At 45.0% G+C, this 21,307-nt stretch overlaps 1 protein-coding gene across 1 annotated transcript in view; it reads left to right on the forward strand.

Moving 5' to 3' along the window:
• The window catches only part of C10H8orf48 (chromosome 10 C8orf48 homolog), a 92,288-nt gene that overhangs the window by 46,178 nt on the left and 24,803 nt on the right, over positions 1–21,307 (forward strand). Inside the window, exons 13-22 of the mRNA XM_072043162.1 lie at positions 447–556; positions 770–943; positions 11,002–11,079; positions 11,954–12,100; positions 13,108–13,322; positions 13,431–13,564; positions 14,526–15,171; positions 17,186–17,585; positions 18,002–18,195; positions 20,587–20,664. The gene's annotated coding sequence lies outside the window, so the exon portion shown is untranslated. The remainder of the gene's footprint in view (positions 1–446; positions 557–769; positions 944–11,001; positions 11,080–11,953; positions 12,101–13,107; positions 13,323–13,430; positions 13,565–14,525; positions 15,172–17,185; positions 17,586–18,001; positions 18,196–20,586; positions 20,665–21,307) is intronic.

Below are 21,307 nucleotides of genomic sequence, written 5' to 3' on the forward strand. Positions count from 1 at the left end.
GCTCACTGGAGTTATTCTGAATGCTGATAGTTCACAAGATCAATATTTTTGCTCCCCTGAGCCTTGAAGTTTGATCCCATATGAGAAGCATTTTTCTTTCGTCAATAGGAACGTGGCCTTTGGCACCTCTAGCTGCAGCTTTGCTGCGATCCCTGGAATGGGGTGGGATGAGGACAGTAAGTGGTTCTGGGCAGAGCGCTGCAGAGCCCATGTTACAGGACTGATGTTCCGTAAGTGGTGCCACTGCAGCCCTTAATACAATCCATTGCCCCTTGGAGAGCGAGGGAATGAGGCAGAAATGTCAAGCAGTGGCAGGTGGTTGCTCAGAGGGAGGAGATGGTAAAAGTTTGATCTTGTGAAACCTGTTCCAAAGTTCCTAAGAAAAGTATTCCGCTGAGCCTCGTTGCAAACTGGCCATTAGCAGGATTACGTCTTTATATCCACAGAGCAAATAAGTGGAACCGAAAGGAACGCTTCCAGAGGAAGGAGAATCGCTCCCTGAACTGTTTTAGATGTTAGCAGCAGCAAGACACAAACAATGCAGACACGTTGAGAGGTAAGTTAAAAGCCTTTTGGTTCACCTTCAAGCACTTTGTTGTAGGGGAAACCAGCATGGGATCAAAATGTGACTTTTATACAGAGCTTGTTTACTCAAGCAGTGCAAAGCAGGAACTCCAGCTTGGTAGTGTCAGATCCACAGAACATTTTCATTTTTTGATCTGTTCACTTTTATCTGAGACAGTAACATACTCGTCTCTCATTCTTCCAGTCTCTCTGCAAAGCAATTTTGCTGTCAGTGCATCAAAGGGGGCTTTCCGCTGGTGCAGGGAAGCCTCTGGCTTAGCCCCACTGCTGCGCTGGTTGGTGCAGATCTCTGCTTGTCCTGTAGCACCTGGTCTCTTCTCCATACAGGCAACAAAGAAGGGCAGAAAGAACACCCAAGGTAGGAAAATATAAACAGCAATGTGAAAAGCTCTCCTACCTGTCCCCTCTGTTACACAGCCTGAAGCGCCTTTATTCTGTGTAACGTAGGTGCCACCGAAGCCTGCAGGTAGGTGGTTTGCATTCAGCTTCATGTCAGCAACAGCAGCAGAGGCTGGGCTGTTTCCAAGAGCAGATAGAAAAGGGTGCTCTGGTGTGTTTGGGCAGAAGCAGGGTGAAATAAAGGAATAGTCAGGGAAGCAGGTGGCTTTCTATGCATCAGCCCTTGGACAGATGAGAAGTCCTAGTGGAAATTATGCAAGACAATGGTACACCCCAACCTCCCAGTCGGCAGGTCTGCTGATTACATTTCTTTGGTGGCATGAGAACCATTCCCTGCATCCCCGCAGCAACTGTCTGCCATCTACAGAAAGAATGGCAGCAGATGCTGAAAGGTCAGGTTTGATTGTTGGTTACTCTTGCTGATACCTTTCCTACTTGGAGACGTGCTATGGGGTCACACGAGTAACTGATGCTCCTTCAAATTCTCTGCTTCCCTTATCCTCCTAACTTTGCTATTTCCTGCTTCATGGGGAAAAGCTTCTAATACCAAGACCAGTATCCTGCTTTTTCACAGATGGTTGCTGAGAGGAGACACCTGGCACTCTCTGGATCTCTCTGCATTGCTCAGATAATATTAATTACAGCTCCGAGGGAAGCAGCCACCTGCTAACCTTTGACTCGATACTGTTTGTATCATGAATGGCACCGAACACAATTCTTTCTCTGCAGACACGCAGTTTACCCTGCTGAGAGTAATTCATTGCCACTTTCCTGATTTCTGGATACTCCATTAGTGTTCGTGGGGCCGGGCACGGGGCGCTCTCCCTGATTACAGCACAGGGAGAGTGTCAGGGCTGGTGTCTGCTGTTTGCTGCTTTGCTCCTGGCTTGCCTTGCCTGCCTTTACAAAGGTGTCACGAGGCTGAGTGTGTTGATGTGCAGAAAGCACATTGAGATCACTGCATGAAACATGTATTTTATTCAGTTTTTTCTTTTTTCTGGGCTTTAGGAGGTCGTTGTTACCTTTATGCAGAGCCAGAGAGCTAAATATTTTCCCAGCTTCTTCTCCAGTCCTCTTGTTAACAGCCCCTTCCTCTGCAGCCACTACTTCCACGGTGACAACCGCAGGGCAGGGGGGAAGCAGGGAAAATGGGGAGGTTTACGAGAGTTAGCACACTGAGCAGAGAGAATGAGCGCGGCTCTATAAAAAGATCGGGCTCATTACGATTGCCCAAAACACTTCCTCCCTTTCTCCACACCCTTGCTTCAGCTTTCTCCACATATTTTCTCAAATAATTTCTTGCATTTACTGTACAACTATAATTCTCTCCCATTAGTACCTCACAGCTATTATGTATTTATTCTCCAAGGGGAAGTTATTGTCATCTCATTTAGGAAGGGTTTGATTTATCTGTAGCAGAGTGTGTTTTACTGATCTACTGGAGGTATTTGTGTGACTGCAGTTGTCTTTGCTGCCTGGAGCCAGGCACTTTCCCCCTCCCCAGCAGTGACATTGGACCACCTGAGGGGTTATCCTAGTGAGTGCAAATCGAGTAAATGCTTAACCTAGGTTATATTCGACTGAGAATCTAGATGCAAGATCAAAAATTGTTTTCCCTTTCTCATTCCTGCAGTGTCAGATTGTTTCTTAGGCAGAAGGGAAATACAGAGTGACTCACTGATGTGCAAGACACAGACAGAGGCTTCCAAGTCCCAGTTACGGGTCTGAGGGAAAGCTGCGTGCTTCAGAGCTGTATTAAGAGAATTGAAAAGGTCTGGAACGTGTGGCCTGCTCTGTTTTCCTGCATGTGGCTGGGAACCAGAAGCTGGCAATACCTCCGGGCTGGTGGTATCCTCTGGGAAGTCAGTAGCTGAGCTGTTTGGCTCCCAGAGGACCTGTGGGGTCATCGCTGTTACTCTCTTTTGTAACCAGAGTAGAGCCAGAATCTGAAAGAAAGGTGGCTCCCTCTCTTTTTTTTTATTTTTATTTTTTATTTATTTCCTTCCAGGACTGACTAGATAGGGTTTCAGATGTCACTCCGTATGACCAGTTTAGAGGAGATGACACATGCTCGTCCCTCTGGACTGGGAAGGACAGGCCAGCTCATTTGAGAAGTGGGAACGTACTGTACGTGTAGGCAGAGGAAGGCAGCAGCATTCAATGTACTCCCCTAGCTAGTTCTAAAAATCAGGAAGGGCGTTTAATGAAAGACTGGATCCAAGTATCCTGCGTGTCGCTCTTGGATTCAGGCATTCTGGGACTCTCTGAATTTTGGCTCAGATTCTTGGTAGCAGAGGATGAGCTGACCATCCCCATGTGCAGCACAGAACTGCAGTCTGCTGGACATTTCGGCTTTGGGACGTCCTCTGAAGGCAAAACCAAGCAATTTCTGCTCCTCTGATGTTTTAAAGGGGGGCGATGAAATGCCAGCTCCCCTGCTTAGCATCCGGCTTCCCTCAGTACCACAGCAGTAACAGTGCCACAGACAAACAAACAAACAAATAAACGTTCGGACATTGAATTCCTTGTGCTGTGGGTACAGCTGTTTCACCCTGGCACAGTTAGAGACTGGTTTTTCCTTCCTGGTGTCATTTCTGAAAATGATAAAGCCAGAATGAAATGCCTGCACTTAGCAAAGTAAGGCAGTTCAGTGAGTCCATTTCCAGATCACCTGTTTTGAATGTATTTGTTGCATGAGACACTTCAAAACTTCAGTTTTCTCTTCCAGTCTGGGACAGAAGCAAGTTTGCGGAACAGAAATTCTGAAGTTCAGTCATTTCTCAGTCCTCAACTTCTATTTTTCAGTCCTAGATTTTTAATATATCACATTTAAATGAAAAGAACAGCAACAATAACAACAACAACAAAGAAAAAAACAACTTGGAGAAGTATTTCTAAAGCTCTTCATGATCTTTCACTGTTGTATCCCTGTCCTCCCCTATACTCTCATCCATCATCTTCCCTTGCTATGCTCTAATTATAGATGCCTTGAGGCAGAGACCTGCCAATGTTTCTGTCAGTGAAGTGCCAAGCACCTCTATGATGCTTTACAGATAATCATAGAGAATGCATATGTTGTGAAATGTTGATTTTCCCCCCCCTCCTTTTTTAAAAATATGTATGCCATGTCAGGCAGAATTAAATTTCAGTGTGCCATCCTTCTTTCAGTCAGACGTTAAATTAACTTCCATTTCCTCTGTCATTCTTGCTTCTGGCAAATGAGAGACAAGGGCCCCTCTCTCCTCTTCTTCCCACCTCTAATAATTCTGTTTGGAACCCAAGCAGCTTAGGTACCAGTCGTAGTCCCAACAAAATAATCTGAATGCCTAAGGTATGTAATAAGGGACAGTCGCCTCAAATATCCCTTAGCCACCCATGTAGTCTTTGTGTGTAATGAATTTCAAGTTGCTACTACCTACAGTGATGCAAAGTAAGAGGCACCGTGTTTAGTAAGAGGCCTTATAACTCTTCCTGTCTTCATGTAAAACTCCTCAGGAAGCGAGCACATCCAGCACCAGCACCTTGCAGAGGGAAAGCCATCTGACAGATCACCTTCTGTGCCTGCACAAGCCTGGTTCCCAACCCCAAAGCATCTCACGGGTTGCCAAGTGCTCCAGAGAGTGCTGCTCCTACCAAATCTATCTTCTCAACTTCCCTGTTTTTCCCTGAACAAGTTATTCATCGTTAACAGCAAACAGGCACGCAGCCCTCAGGAGACTCAGGACTTCTCCTCACCAGACGTGTCGGTATAAATCTGCCCCCAGGGCTCTCGGTGCAGGGTGGCTGCACAGGCACCCCGCTCAGCGCTCAGCTGGAACACAACGCCAGATAAGTCACTTACTGATTCATTGCATGGAGCAGTGGGGGATGGAAAAGCATTTCTTTGTGCCTTAATACAGAGGCAAGGCAGACAAGCACCAAAATTCAGTGTCTGGAGGAGCTGGCAAAGCCTTTCTTAAGTGTTTGTGTGACATCAGCGCTGGGAAGCGTTTGCAGAGGTCCCTGGTGCTTTTGCCTGCTTCTGCTTTGCAGATTGCCGGGCCTGCCGTGATGCTGCCTGCCAGAGCGCCTGCAGAAATGTGCACTCCCACTTGTGCAATCCCACCTGTAGTGATGTTGGCTCTGCTTGCAGCAGCATCGGTGGTGGTCTGTGCCTGTTGTGTTGCTAAATATGTAACATGCAGGCTCCACAGCTGAGATTGGAATTGCTGCATGTCGCTGTGCACTGAAGGCTGAATGCAGATGTTGCTGGTTGCCATAATGAGGTTTACCCTTTTCCCTGCTTGCTCCCTTCCATCTTGTGCCTTGGATGGCTTTTCCTTTGCAATGAGGACGCATTTCCATGGTGAAATGACAATTCATAGGGAAACAAAGGGAAGGAAAGACTGAATGATCTCAAATCAAGTGAGAAGCCCAGCACTGATAAAAGCTGCCTACGATACCAGCAGTAGCTTGTGCATTTGTGTGCATTTGTGCGTGTGTGGGTGGGTGTATAAGAAAGGAAGAAAATCTTTGGTTTTGAAGTCTCAGGTCCTTTGCAACAAGATAATGATTTCAGGCTGAAAGCAGCGTTTGACTGATCTTCTAATGGACTTCTTGGGCAGAAAAAAAGATCTATTCAGAAAGGTGGAAATTAGAGATAACTGGTAACAGCACTGACCCTGTATTACATTAGACCAAAGCGAAGTCTTCATGGACACGGTTCTTTTTCAGAAAACTGAGTGTTGTTTTCTGGTTACAAATCTAAATATAGTTGTTCTGAATTCTCTTCATAGAAAGAGAAGAAACATTTATTGGCTTTCTCATTTTTTTTTCTGAAGTCTGCTCTGCGTAGATTTGCCTTTTGTCAACTGTCAGGAGTCTTTCTTGAAATCAGACGATTTATTCCTCTTTCCCCAGTAAGAACTTGGGAACAAGGAGTTTTTCCTTAAGATCTTTATAGATTCAATAGTTTTGTATTAATATTACTGTGTTATGAATTAGGTTGTACCCAAATATACTGGAGGAACTTTAAACAGGTAGTGATTTGTACAGTTGTTATCACAAGTGTTTCTGTGGATATTTCCAGCTCTGCAAGATTTGACTTTCCAGCTCGAGGTGATCCAGGATAGTGACATTAGGAAGAGCAAAGTAAGATAAAAATCCATATAGACATCGATTTTATTGCTTGCCCTTTTAAAAATAATTGATTAATCCCCTGATGTATCACCAACATATCTTTGCCTCACTGTTGGGCTGCACAGCTCCTATCTGCCCAGAAATCCAGCCAGTTTAACCACGGCTGCTGCTGATCTGCGGTCACGGTGTAACTCTCAGCATCTGTAGAAGCTGATCTGAATTTAGGGACATGCAGTGTTCCTCCCTGTGGAGCACAGTATCCGTAAGTCCAAAAGATTCAGTGTCCTGAGCATTGTTCTGCAGAGTGATAAAGAGACGCAGCTGTTAAGTCAGGCAGCAAAATGAAAAGATGTGATGAAAGACAGAGGAAGGCATCCAGTGTCCCAGGAGAAGAGTCTCCTCCTGGGGAGGACATGGTGATTATTCCTGGTGAGGGCTTAGTGAAATGACTAACGCCTATGCAGATTATTCCAAATTTTTCAACTTCTGAAGCATCTGTCAGTACTCCGTTGCTGAAGACAGGGTGCTGGAGACAAGCATCTGGACAAAACACTGGAGATGAGCTGTGAGCTCATCTAGTGAATCATTTCCTCTAACTCTTTTCTGTTAGACACTTGCTTTCCCTCAGACGAAGTTGACTTGTTTCCCAGGTGGGAGCCTTTTGTAAGGAAAGGGTTTTGACCCATGAGGTCCAGGTCTGTGAAAGATGAATGTGATGGCGTGAGCTCCCAAAAGTGACCAAAGGAGGGAGAAAAACCTGCTTTGTCTTCCAGCTTATTCATGTTTTATCCCGCAGTCTTCCTGAGAAATCAAAATCCTGCTGGGCTGCAATTTTGGCAGAATTGTCATGTGGGATTAGTGGAATTGTTCAATGTTAGCAGAGTTGTGCTTTTCGTGATTTCTATCATGGCAGTCTTCAAAATACAGTGGTCTGCTGAAAGACCATTTAAGGTAGAAGAAATCAGCCTAAAAGCCTAAATGAGAAGAAAGCCATGGAATGGTAACTCAGAGAAGCTTCACCCCAAACATCCTGTACAGGAGGGGCCATTCTGCCCCAGCAAATGGAAAGATGCACCAGGTTGACAGGGTAAATGGATGTGAATGCCATTTTTAACAAGAGAAGGGAGAAGAAATTAAGCAGGTTTCTCCTTTGCAGAGGTGTCCATGTGCACGAACTTTTATGATCTTACTTTAAGAGAGAGTATTCATGGTGTATATTCAGTTTGCAAAATTGTGCCTTGAGTTTGTATGGCTGGTGCATGCCTCAAGGGTTTGAGATGTCAGCTGGGAAAGAAATTTGATGCTAAAATTACTTTTTTGTTTATTTTTATTTTTTTGTAATCTCCTTTCTTATTTAATAATTAAGGTTTAACCTTTTTCTTTGCTAGAATTAAATTATACGCTTTCACCTTTAATCTGCTTGATGCTGAGTAAATTGAACTGAAGCTAGCAAACACAAAACAGACTTCTTCTCCAGAGGAAACCTACCTGTTTTAACAGTAAATGTAGGAAGCCTCTCGATGTGCATCTGCCATTTGAGGTGAACCCGACAATTGAATACATTTCCTACACTTCAGGAGTGAGTTTGAAGACTGGTAAGAGCAGCTGTGGAGTGCTAGGAACAAATCTCTGTGTCAGTAGAGATTAACAACTCATAAATAGGTATTCTCAAGTCATCACAGTAAGCTGTAGGTTTTCAAAGATAATTGATCAGAATACAAAATAGGTTAAAATTAGTCCTGTATTTCAACCAAATACGGCGATTCTGTATGAATAACAGCACAGCCAGCAAAGTCTTGATTTCTTGCGTGTGGTTTTCCGTACCTTATACCCCATCTCATCACTGTGGTTTTTCTTTAAAACCTTAGTAATTAGATCCTACCTCATTGGGACTATATGCTCTGCTTGTCTTCAAACAAGCTAGCAATAAACAAGACCTTCCCGCTGATTACAGCGTGACTCTGTGCTAACATCCTAATAAAATCAACCAGGCAGAATAAAGGCTAGTAAAAGAACTTCACAGAGTTCTAGGACCTGTATGGGGTCTGTCTGCAGCCTTATTACTGTAGCAGTGACTGGAGGGAGAAATTATATCCCCCTTGTTATGCCATGTCTGCCTGAACTTGAAAGATCTCTAACCAAATGTGTCTCCAAGAAAAGAAATGTGTAGTTGTTGCAATTTCAGTGGGACCAAAAATTAATTCTGTGTATTTATGTGCTAGTAAAGAAGAACAAATCTGTACTGCTGAATGTGATGCAGTTGCAAAGGAAATTGAAGCTGGAGGATGCAAGTTTTAAGACCTTGAACTACAAAAATAGCTGTAGAAGTGAATACGTAATGTGACATTACACAAAAGGATTAGTGGGAGTGAGAGGAACGTTAAACTTTGCTCTTTAATAGGCAGTGTGGGACACAGTCACGCTCAGAAGAACCAGACTCAGATATTATCACTGCATCTTCATCTAAATGATGGACCCCATGCTTGTAGTTGAACAGAATGGCTCATCTTTGAGTAGGGGAAAATTATATTCATCAGGTTGGCACTTAGAGCACAGAACTGGATGGGTATCTTTGAAAAATGCCCTTGGAGCTCAAAGGAGCTCAAAGACACTTGGAAAAGCTGCAGTGACCCACTGATAATATTAGCTTAGAGCAACTACCAGCAATTTCTTCCCTTATGTAAGGAGGGAAACACAGGTATTTGAACAGTGATCTCCACAGGTAAGAGGTGAGAACTTTCAGGGTGCAGAGAGGCAAGCCAAGCAAGGACTCAGCTGTCATCCCTGAGGGCAGGACACAGTGGTATGATACTCAGCTGCCCCTTCAGACCGAAGAGTACCTCACCGTGGAGCTGGAAGGTTTTGTCTCAGCTGCAGACCCCCTGCCTGCCTTTGATTACACAAGGATAGCCCCACAGAAAGGGCACTGCCCTCCTGCTACCAATTTCAGGGAAATTACCCTCAACAGATGGACCTTCATCATGCAAGTGCATGGCAGTAATGGGCTTCCCTTGTCGGAGCTGGTGGAGAAACCTCTCTTAGTGGCTGGAGGCACAGAAGGTGCTGCACAGCAGACGGTCAGACTCCATCCAGAAGCAGCGAGGCTCACTCAGGGCACACTGGCTGACATCTTGCAGCAGCTTACAAAGGAAGAGGGAAACAAGAGCTTGTTCATTACAATCCTCTTAACCTCTCAGCTATCCCTTTGACCAGAAAGTAGGGATTTGCGCCTTCTGTGTAATCCCTCTTCCTCCTTGCCAGTAAGAATTTCCCCTTACACGTTGTTTGGGGAACAGAACTTAGAGACAAAATGTTCAGCCCCATGTCCCCCCAAAGCAGCTCTGTGTGTACGAGCACACAGCAAGTTTCAGCTAGTTAAATCTGTTTCTAATTCTGTATTTGAAAATGAGCTTAAATGCCAGTGGTGATGTAATGTTCATTTACATTTAGATTCTGTTTCTATTTATTTTTATTCCTATTAACTGGATGTAGATTCTAGCAGCTTTTTTTTTTTTTTTTAATCCATCCAGGCTCTCTTTGATATGAACAGCTCATTTTTTACTTAAAGCCTGCCAAATTTCATGCCTTATTGATTCAATAAACGAAGAAGAATGACAGGTAGAAGAGGAAATGGATGTTTCCTCCCCAAGGGAAGGCTTATAAATTTCATATGAACTGTTTCTGCAGGAAATGCTTGCTCTGATTGCCACTGAAACGGCCCTGGAAGGAAGTTAGAGGGTATCATTCACTTCAGGTTTGTCCTGGATATGCGTAGCTGGAGTTGCATTTTGGTTTTAAGCTATCTCCTGCACCATATTCCATAAACATGAACTGCCTGTGTGTCAGAGATGGCTTAAAAATAACTGGAAGTCTCTCATCTGCAGCCTCTCTCAGTGCTGCTGAGCACACTTGACACTCCAGAGGACAATCCTGGAGGTAGGAGCTACCCAAGCACACTGCAGTTAGTTGTGTCATCTTCTACAAATAGGCACACTCCAACTGCAGGAGTTGAAGTAGTTCCTCAGTCCCTTCGTATCCCCAAAGCTTACGGCAAGGACAGAGGAGCCAGGGCATAAATTAGCAGCTGGTATCTGGAAATCCAGACCCAGAAGAGCGTGCCAGGGGATTAAGGCAAGGATCACGAGTGCTTCTGAGCATTGGGTTCGTTTATTCTCCCAGGAAGACTGGGGAGATTTATCTTTAGGAGAAGCAGAAGTAATAACAGCAGGGTCATCAGCAAGATTTCTCCAAGTACTTACTCCCATAAATATCCGCTGGGATGACAGAGTTCCCTAATGGGGTGGTGTTGAAAGAGTTGCCAGAATAATTAGTTTTCTATTAGGATACACAAGACATTTGATGTCTCTCAAAACTGTTGTTCTGGGCTCTCCAAAGACACAAATACACTGGTTATACTGGCTGCGCCTACTTATATTTTCTTTAGAGCAGAGAGGTTTACAAGAGCCCTATTTTTTAATTTAAGATCCTGAGATAATTACATGACTTCAGGAGGCAAGAGACTCATTGTACTGTGACTCAATCCAGGCAGGCATGCAAGTAAGAGACTAGACAAGGCACAGCTAATAAGAAAGCTCTTTATTGTACACAAAAAGTTACATTAAACTGGTGTTACAAAGGCTGCAAATTGAAGAACTCGGCAATCAGAAAATAGCAGAATGGAGGTTGGTTTTTACAAACGTAATTAGCCCTTTTGCCCATTTACACTATGATACACCCATTAATTACCTGATCACATCTTTTTCCAGAGGACTCTTGTCTGGAGGTTAGGTATTGTTGCCAGCTTTATGTTTCATTACCTTACTTTTTAGCAGAGCACACAACCTGAGTGTAGTGATGGCTTTCCTCTCACTTTTCTGCTGTGGTGAACTGTTCTTACAGTGCAAGGCTGCAGGGAATACCAGAGTGTACACCATACACGAAGAAACCCATCCTACAGCTTCCCACAAGTCTAGCAGAGTAAGTATGGCTTTCTTTAATTTACTGGCAAGGAAGGTTTCATGATACCAGTGGTCTCAGAGACATCGATCTCATCAAGGAACATGATTTGCTCATTATAAGGAAAGTTGCTGTGCAATTACTTCTGTGCTTGGGCATTTCCAGTCCTACAGCCCTAACGAGCTGTGTTTACCAATGGTGTACACTGAAGTAGCTCCTACAAACTCTGAAATTCATATACTGGGATGGAAGTTGATTTTTTAAATAGATTCAGTCAGATTCATAGACAAGAACTCATCAAATCCTGCAAGACAATTCCGTTTAGTTAGACCTTTTATTTCCTCACAGTTACTTGCTTACAATTTTAGCACGTCTCAAGCTACCTGCCTCTCCATTTTCCACGTTCCTCTCTTGCTCCCTTCCCCACTGGGACTGCCAAGACCTGATGGGAGAAGAAGAGGCCTTTAAAAATACCTTCTGTAAAAATCTTCCTCATCAGAAACCCCTCCGTACCTCCTGTGGATGCTACCTGGGTGAGCATGCGAGCAGTGAAGGTGGACCCATGGTGTGAGATGTGACTGGGGATGGTGTTCTCTGCAGGCTGGTCAGAGACTGGCCACCTACTTCTTTTTGCCACTAAATAGACACGGGGTCCTTCAGCACAGCTGCTGTGCTCTCTGCTTCTCGTGCCATGCATACGAAGTGCCAAGCAGCTGCTGAGCAGGACAGCAGCCTCCTCAGCAGCAGGAGCCCTTTCACCTCCCTGATCTCAGCCCTCATCCCAGCTGAGGGGTAGGAGTGGAAGGCAGAGCGACTTTGCTCGAGGACTGTTTGCTTTTTCTCTGCTTCAAACGCCAGCTCGAGAAAATCAACTGTCTGCCTTTGATCCTTACAGATACCCTGTCAGGAGGAACGCTGCCTTTCCTTTGATGATCGCTTTTGCAGACAAAAAAGGAGAAATGTGCTGTGTCTCCGCTGTCGAAGAGCCAGAGGCAAGCAGAGCAACCGGGATACGTGTGGGGAGCGACACAGCCAACATCAGGCAAGGACAGCTGGTGTGTGCAGGTCACTGGGCCTGATCCTCTTCTCCTTCCTAGTCCTACACTTGGGAGAAATGGACCTTCCATTTTAGCCCAATAACGAGTCCAGAAGGCGGTATAATGAGTGCCAGCACTGCCAGACAGCAGACCTTAAAGTTTTCTCAGCCTTTCAACAGACACGGGCAGGCTTCTGGCCCTTTTGCCTGGAGCTTTGATTAAACTCTTGCTAAAGTTTCCCTTTGTTGATATATTCCCTTTCAGGCAGAGGTGAAGAGTAGGGGGAAAAGTAGCTGGTGTCTGAGAGCACGCAGGCTCCCAGCTCTGTGCCTAATAACGCCGTGCAGATCTGAGCAACTTGTTGCCTTTCCCTGCTCGGTGTCTTGTCTGGCTGGGTCGTGCAGCTTCTGAAATGCCTTGCTTAGTGAGGGCACTGACTGTGATGATTGGCAGCTGTGCCATGTCAGAAGACCAGACTGGCTCAATCCACGGCAGGGAACTTTGAAGCCTTAAAAAGAGCAGAATCTCCACTGCTCACAGGAGGCCATTAATGATTTTCTGCTTTTGAATCTAAGTTTAGGATGTACCATTAGGATCCCAGATAACCTTCTCAGAGATGTCAAAAGGAGCTGGCAAGAAACTCTTGCTGTTTGATTCCCGTGGGACCACAGAAGAAAAAAAAAAAAAAGAAAAGAAAAAAGAAAAGAAAAAGAAAAGATGAAGATACCGGGGAAAATACTATCACAGGGAGGGCTCTCCTAGCCTCTGAAGGAGCATTAACAAGCATTAACAGATACTGGAAGGCAGTATGTTAATAACAGAATATTGGTGTTTATCAGGCTCTGTGGGCTGGGTGAAATGTCTGATCACAGTGCTGATAGTGAGGCCCTGAGACGTGTTTCAAATTGGCTGCAGATTGTAATTAGCTTTTTCCCCTGTCTTTTTTTTTCCTCTTTCCTCCTCCCATTCTGATATGCCACTCTCAGTACTTAAACATTTTTTTTCCTGTCAGGATTCAGGAGTAAAGCGAAGCTGTTTCTGATCTTTCGCCGTGACTAGTGGTTCCTGAATCTTGTTAATGTTGTCAGGTCTTATCAGAAAAAACGACACAGACGTCTGCATCAGCCCTCTGCCTGCCAGTGGCTGCCACCACCCCGAAACATGGGGACAGAAGGAAGTGGCATCTCTGTCTGTTATCTTTAGCTACCAACAGTCGTGACGCAAAAGGTGTGTTAAACTTTTCCCATGTATATTTCTTGCAGAACTTACACAGTGCTCTAAAATAATAGAGGAAAGGTGACTAATTCATTGGCAATTAAAGGTTTCTTCTTTCAGGCAGCCATCAACGTGAATTGCAGCTGCTGCTCCACTGCACTCTGCTGCAGCTCGCCATGGACCAAGCGCTGCTTGGCTGCAGTCACAACGTATGTGAGGATGCTGTTAGCATTTCATCCTAATTGCCTCATGTGGTAAGTGCTACTATGTCATCTTATCCTCCTTTCACCATGTAGCCATACCTAGAACCCAGATTTCAGGCTATTTAGTGCTAGGTTTTCTTCTTGCTGCCCTGTAAGGAGTACTTCTGTTAAGCTCGGACAAACGATCAGGCTCTTTAGGTGAGGCAAAAAGCAAGTTCTCAAAGTAAGCCTCTCCCTGCCTTTTTATTTTTCCTTTCCTTCTTTTCCTTCTGAATCTGCTTTCTTCAAGCTAATCCAAGACCACTAGATCTTAATTCTGAAGAGTGTAAGAGCTTTCCTGAGTATCTGTGACTTTTCTCACAAGTTGAGGTATCTCTTCCTTCTTACCTCCCATCCATGTGTTAGGAAGTTTTAATGATCCAGTGGAGATACTAGAATGTAGCAGGATGATGAAGGAAGATAAAGATATGAGAAGAGAGGTTGGGAATCAGTGGACAAGGGCCTTCTAGGTACCTTATTCCTCTGCCTGCTTAGTAGATTACACGAGACTTCCAAGCTTCTGGACTGCACCATGCTCCTTTTAAAAAGGAGTGTTTCACTCTGACCGTGTTAGGGCAACCTCTCAGACCTGAGGGAGGTTCCCAGAAACTTGTAGGGGAATCTGATGAAAAGAAACAAAACAAAATAGTGGTGAGTATCTTAAAGTTTAATCGGAAGGCAGATAAAAACATTAAAGTCAGAATTCATGCAGGGTGGAGCTTCTAAAGCATGTAATGAATTGCTGGTACTTGTTCAGGAAGCAAGCAGCCTTGTTCACACTGTCTTTCCTTCAGTTCATGAACAAACAATTGATTTCCATGCCTGTCCCTGGATATTTCCTATGGATATTTCTGGGGAGACAGAAACAGAGAAAATCAGTTTTTTCTTCACTTTGTGCTGAAACGCATAACGAAGGCACTGCAGATTAGCAGTCACGGAGGTTCTGAAAAACTCTCATTCTTCTACCTTTTAGAACCAAAATAACATAACTGTACCTTGGCATCATCTCCTGATGTAAAACAGCAGATACAGCTATTGAAACGTCTGCACACGTCGCAAGCTTCTCTCCCACGTCATCTGCCAGAGCTACAGCTGAAACCATGGGAGAGAAATGAGTTCAAAGCAATGCCTCACGTTTGTCTCCTTCTCCTTGTCCAAAATGATGACCGCAGCCTTTCAGCCCCGTGATATCTGTTTCTCAATAGCCAGTAAACCCTGGCGAAGCATCAGGACAGGTCCTTACAATGAGACACTTCATCCTCAAACAGTAATAGGGCTGACATTTGCTTATGTGCCCAGCCAAGACTGTCAGGTGATGTGATACAATCAAGTCATTCAATTTCATTTGATTGCAAAATGATTGGATCCTGATACAGATAGGATAACATCGTACAGAGCTGTAACGGGTCTAAAACCAACCTATTAAGCAGCCCGTGTCTAGCTGTGTTGTGATGGAAGGCTCCTTGGCAAACCCTGCTTTTCAGCATTTTGGACCCCCTTCATTTAGAAGCCAAAACCATACCCAGATGACAGCAAGCAGATGCTATTTTCAAGATGATATAACATAGAAAAACAGCAAGAGTGAAGCCAGCCTGAGAACCGTGATGGGTCGGAGGAGTGTAAGTGTGTATTGATGCCCTGGGTGACCAACCTCGGGATGGTGTGCTTGGGAAGGGAGAATTCCCCTCTTTTAGCTGTGGAGTTTGCAATAAGGGACAGAGCAGCTGAGGAAGGGAGGAGGTGTAAAACAGTAGGGATGCCACTTCTTATCAAAGCATAGAAAATAACTGTTTTCCACCCAAGCAAGGCCCCGCAGAGCGGCTGTCTTCCTCCATTTTCCCCTTGACGTCGTCTTGTTATTCCTTTTGTCTCTTCAAAAGGAGACACCGGAAGAAATGTGCTGCGGTGCAGAAGTGTGCTGTCTGCCCATGGTGCAACCAGCTGTTAGCGAAGAAAGGAGATGCTCAGAGAGGCATATTAAAGTACAGGGTGATTTTGATGAGCACTAAATTTCTTTTAGAGGATGGCATGGTTCTGTACGCCAGATCTCTTCCCTTTGAATAGAAAGCAAAATATCAATCCTTCCTTTAAAAAAAAAAAAGGTTTTAATTGTGCGAAAAATGAACACGAATGCCTCCCCCTCTTTCATTTAAGGAAAAAAAGACTGACTAGGAAACTAATTAAGTGGTTGGTTAACTTTATGCATATAAGTAGCTTCATTTGATTTTAAGTCAAGTTCCTGCGGCTCCCTCTTGAAAGCCTCAGCAGAAAGGCGGGCGCCTCAATCTCCATAAAAATGCCGTTAATCTTGAGAAGACCTTGAATGGCTCCTATGTTCCCTAATGGGGCCGTTCCTGCTCTTTTCTTTTCACAGCCTGTGGGGTACACGTGTGTTGTGAGCCTGCTGTTGGCTCAGCAGCACAGTAGGTACACAGGACGGTGTCAGCCCCTAGCTCACGTGAGATGCCTGTCAGGTTTATCTCAATGAGTGCAAGGTATGTTTTAGAGAGCCATGATACGGTGTATGAGATTACAGAGGTTACAGGGTGTCCTTCACGCTGGCATCGTGTGGTTCCTCGTGCAGGAAGACACAAACTTGGGTTTGTTCATCATAAAGGGAAAAAAAAAAAAAGCTTTTCATGCATTTAGGCAGAGACAAGAGGTAAATCTTGTACTTCAGATGTGAGCTTGAGTGCTGAGTCCCCCCATACCACACTGCTCTCAGACGTACCCCGAAGCACAGCTTTTGGTAAATTTGGGGGTATGCAGAGGGAGCTCCTCGGGCTCCGTGCTGGTGACTGACACAGGGCCAGCAGGGCCCCCTCTCCATGCGGATGGGCCAAGCTGGGAGCTCAGGTAAGCATGAGATTTTCCCTTGCCCTACAGCATCGTTACGGGGTCTTCGAGAAGGGCCCAGGGAGGAAATGGGGTCCTCGGGCTCAGCCTGCCTTATAACTGGGGGGCAGGTGGAGAGGCTGCAGATCCGACGGCTGTGCGATCACCCAAGTAGGAACATGAGCAGAAGGCAGACGCTGCGCCAGAAGTAGCAACAATGCAGAAATATATTCAGAGGGAGCAACAGCAAAGGGAAAGGCAGGAAGAAGCTGGGGCATCCGATGGAAGTGAAGGGAAGGCAGTAGCAGGGAGCAGGCCTGGTGTGCGCTGCCAGACCAGCCACTGGACACACTTCTACCTGTCCTACACCCGTCACTGTGACTGCATGGTGCCTTGCTGCTGCCACTGACAAAATTGCTAATTTATTGAGCTTTCAGGAGGATCTAGGTTGAAGAAGAGCACTCATCTGTCATTCCCACATGCCCCCTCCAATATCGGCTGTCGTTGGCAATGGGCATGCAGTTAGTCATTTGTTTGGTTCAGCTGGTTTGCCTGCTGCTTAGGTTTAATGGAGGGTTTCTGGCTTTTAAAAAAGTCAGTACAGAGCTGAGGTTCCAGCCTGAAATGCCACGTATATTTAGTTTTGATTCTGGGGTGTGCCACAGGTGGCTAAGGTTGGAGAAGAGGCTCCTACATTAGCTTGATGTGTGGCTGTACCATTACCTGCTTACTGTGCGCTGTTCCTGAGCACTGCATATACCTAGATGTACTTCATTTATTCTAATTTTTTGAGTATAGGTCCTATTTGTTGTGTGACTGAAACTTGATCTGCAAACCAGGCTGAAGAAATCAGCCGACCTTCTCCTCCCCGTTCCTTTTGGGCATGGCTTTGTTGCAGCCCACTGCCACGAGGTGCAGCAGATGAGCAGCCGGGGAGCTGTTTCTCCCCAGAGAAAGCACTTCACTGTCAGGCTCGGTTTTTGCTCTAGACTTTCACGCTCACCTGCTTTACTCCAGAAGCGGCAAGATCCCAAGCTGTCAAGTGTCAAATGATGCTTTATCCAGGACCCAAATTTGAGAGGGATGCAGCAGTTCAGCCATGCGTTTGCCTGGGCTTTTTGGATGATCCAGCAGGCTAGAACAGGACGGTAGAGGAAGATAGCCAGCAGAAGAAAGAATCTCTGCCACAGCGTTGCAGGTGGGTCATTATTTATTGCATGTTTATTAAAACAGACCGAGTTGTACCAGCCCATTGAGACTTCAGGGAGCAGCGTAGTGATTGACTTGGTAACAGCCTTCATTCCTCGCTGCAGCCATCTGTCCTGGGAGGAACCAGTACCCTCAGGTAATGCTGCCAATCAAGATACTGATGTTTTAAAAAGTGGAAGTGATCAGCTGGAACAGTTGTAAGGGTATTTTAAGTCCAGGCTATTGGCCATATGCCAAGCTGAGTTACTATGCTTCACCATCAGAGACTCATCTTCATTTTGGATACGATATTCTCTTTTCATTTCCTCTTTCAAGAATTATTCTAAATATTTCTAAGAGTTGTTGCGTTCCACCCCACATAAGATCTTTGTAAACTCTAAGGCTCGTGCAACCTTCATTCCTCAGGTCAGCAGCAATGCAGGAAAGCCAGCCCAGCCTTCCTAGATGCTGCTTGGGCTGGAGCAGTGGGATAAGGAGGTGCCCAAGGGGGTCAGAGCCAAGCTGGAAGGAGCAGCCTGAGCAGGAGCTGGGAGCAGCACGGCAATGGGCTGGAGGACTGGTGCCTGCCCATGCTGCCGAGAAGGAAATCCACCCACAGAGTGAGTTTTGATCTCAGCAGCACTGCTTGGGCTGAGGATGTGGCAACGCTGTGACCTGGCTTTAGGGACTTGGTGTTGTGTGGTTAATCTGGGATGTGGATGGCAGCGAGAGCTCCCCCAGCTTGTTCTGCTTTAGCAGCTCATCCCAGCGAGGTGATGCTGTGGTGGAGTAGCTGAGCCACGTAGCTGTAGGGTGGAGGAGAGAGTTGCTGAATGTCTGAGGGGTGTCGGAGCCAGGTACCTGCTTAACAGGATGGCAGAAGGTGTGAGCAGAGGACCTGCTTGTGCCTGGGCTAATTTCTGCTGCTTCTGAGGCCGTGGGAAAGCACAGCAGATCTCGGCCTAGGAATGCAGGAGCTTTCATCCTGGATACAGTTTTGACATTTTGACATTTAGGATGCCTTTAAGGAACTCAAAATGTAGAGGTGATGTGATTTGTGGCTGCATATACGTGTAAATGAAATCAGCGATGATGCAGTGCCCCGGTGCTTTCAATTACATGGCCTTATGAGTGTGTGTGCACACCGTGGGGAGGAAAGGGGAGACCCTGAACTTTAAATAAACAGTTCTGTGCATCTGCAGCTTCCTGTTATTGTAAGTGTGCTTCATCCTCGTATTTGCTGGCACAGAAATCTCAGGAAACATAATTGCTCGTTCAGCATATCAGTAATTGTTTGCAGGATGTGGCACTGATATTAATTGCGTGTCATTGTTCCTGAATTAAAATGTTCCTATTTACTAACCTCCTTGCTCATTATGGTCCTGAGCCACTGGAGAGTTGGAAGCTCATCTATTTGTCAAATATGTTTTATGAGTTAATTCTTCTGTCAGCATTGCTGGGTATTTGTATCCGCTGGTTACAGCCCAGGAATTGCCATTTTGCTCAGAAATGAATCTTTTAACCTGACCGTGCTGCAAAGATTATGCAAATAAATAAACAAAAAACTCGAGCCATTATGTGTCTGTGCTAGGAATACTAAGTCCAGTGTCACTGTTACATTAATAAATTAACCAAAATTACTGACTTACAGTCACTGCAGATGGATGCTCGTAATGAAATGGGTTGCTTTGTTTTGTTCTTTTTTTTTTTTTTTTTTTTTTATTTTCTTTTTTTTTAGTTAACAGCTGCTAAAATACCGAACAGCCTGACTGTTTTCAAACTGACATCTACTTAGGACCCAGAACAATTTACTTTCTTAAATAAAGGGAAGCTTCTCTTCCTGGAAGCTGTCCAACATTTTTAATGTCTCCCATGCTGAAGTGGGATGAAAGGTCAGAACTCATTAAAACTTTAGCAAAGCAGAAGTCTGCATTAAGAGATTCATTTGGTTTTTTAGTTTTTATAGGCGTCGATTTATCAGTGTGCCGAAGCGTAGGCTTAATTTTCTATCACTTTGATTTCGATCACGTGCTCGGGGTTTTACTGAGTCACAAATTGATGAGATTTCTGGGAGTCTGGTCTTGGGCGTGCCTGGATAATAAACGTGAAAAATGGAGGAAGGCAACATGCAGCAGTCGAGCCATGAACCTGTACCTCTGTCTCCTTCCCTCTGCTGAGCAATAAATGATGGAAGGACCTGTTGCTTGCAAAGCGATGGCCCTGTAGAAATTGAAGTGCTCTTTGAATGGCTCGGGCACCCACCCAGACTGCTCGGGACTTGCAGGGGTGGCTGGTTGCGACATCTGGAAGTGGGTCTCATTCAGGTCTTCGTAAATCTGGTGCTCTCTACAGTTACTTATCTTCAGGATAAACGAAGGAATCAAACTTTTTACTATGATTTTTAATGGTTTCCTTTCTGGAGTCTCTCCTGTCCATTTCCGTAATCTCAGGGTTCCTTTCTTCTGCCCCTACAATAATGGTTGGGTAACGAAGCAGCAAACTTGGCTGAAGATTTTTAGGTACTTTCTAATCGCCTCTGTCATTGTCAGCAGGGATTTTATTCCCACTTTAATCCCACGGCTGTACTTGGCAGCTTGTAAATCACACGTGTACGTCATAAGCAAGGAGCGGATTGCTTCTGTCTTAATCTGCAGCCTCTTACTTTTACAACTCCTTTGTATCATCAGTCTTTATTTCCGTCACAAGGAAAAAAACGTCCTCCCCCAGTGGTTGCATCCAGATGAATGTGTTTTATTCTCGGCAGGATCAGAGGAAGGCGATTTACAAGGGTTCTGGGCACTCGGAGCGCACGAGCACTGGTACTTTTGAAACACGCCGTGTGTATGATGGATGGGGCGTATTATCTAAATGCTAATAAATACTGAGCCACAAATTGGCTCAATTTTTCTTCATTCCTCCGCTGCCTGTGGCTGTTGAATGACGCTAAATCTAGCCTCAGACACATTACAAGAGTAATTAATTCCGATTTCTTTCTTTGTTCTTTTTGGTAGGGCGACGTGGAGGTGCTGCCTCGGGATGTATTTATGGTGCAGGCTCACTGGCTCGGCTCCACAAAATTTGTAGTACAGGTTGGTGTGAGGGGGACAAGGTACGAAGCTGGCATAAATCTCATCCGGTACAGAGCTCCTGAGTATAATTTAAAATGGTCAATGGGTTTATACATCTTGTTAAATTCCTTGGGACTTTCCCATAGGGATAATATCCTTTAAATGTACGTGGTCACATACTGAAGATACAGTGTACTCTAGAAGGTGAGTACTTGTCACAAGATCTTCTGTGTAAGCTCTTCATTGTTCTTTGTAGCCTTCTGTCTTTTAGATTCTAAAGATAAGCTGTTGGGTATTGACTTTATCACTTCTATATTTGGGGCCAAAACTTCAAAAGCAAATCTGCCACTGTCAAGTGGAAGATATATTTTGTGAAATATAGCAGCAAGTTTTCCCTTCAGCTGGTCTTTGGTCTTGTACTAAAAGACTCCACAAACTGAATGTGTTGAAGATAGCAAACAGAAGGCACAGGTAACTTGGTGGCAGGGTATGCACAAACTTGTTTCACTCCTCAGTGGGGCACACAAAAGACGATCTAATTTGGAGGTAGGGTTTTTATTTTTAATTACGCCAGTGATGAATTGCAGGAATTCTTGTCCAGGCATCGCAATTGCTTCTCATAACCACAGTTTTTTGGTTGGTTCACCCTCTAAAATCTATTTTG

The sequence above is a fragment of the Anas platyrhynchos genome, chromosome 10 (assembly GCF_047663525.1).
Source record: "Anas platyrhynchos isolate ZD024472 breed Pekin duck chromosome 10, IASCAAS_PekinDuck_T2T, whole genome shotgun sequence".
Classification (NCBI taxonomy): domain Eukaryota; kingdom Metazoa; phylum Chordata; class Aves; order Anseriformes; family Anatidae; genus Anas; species Anas platyrhynchos.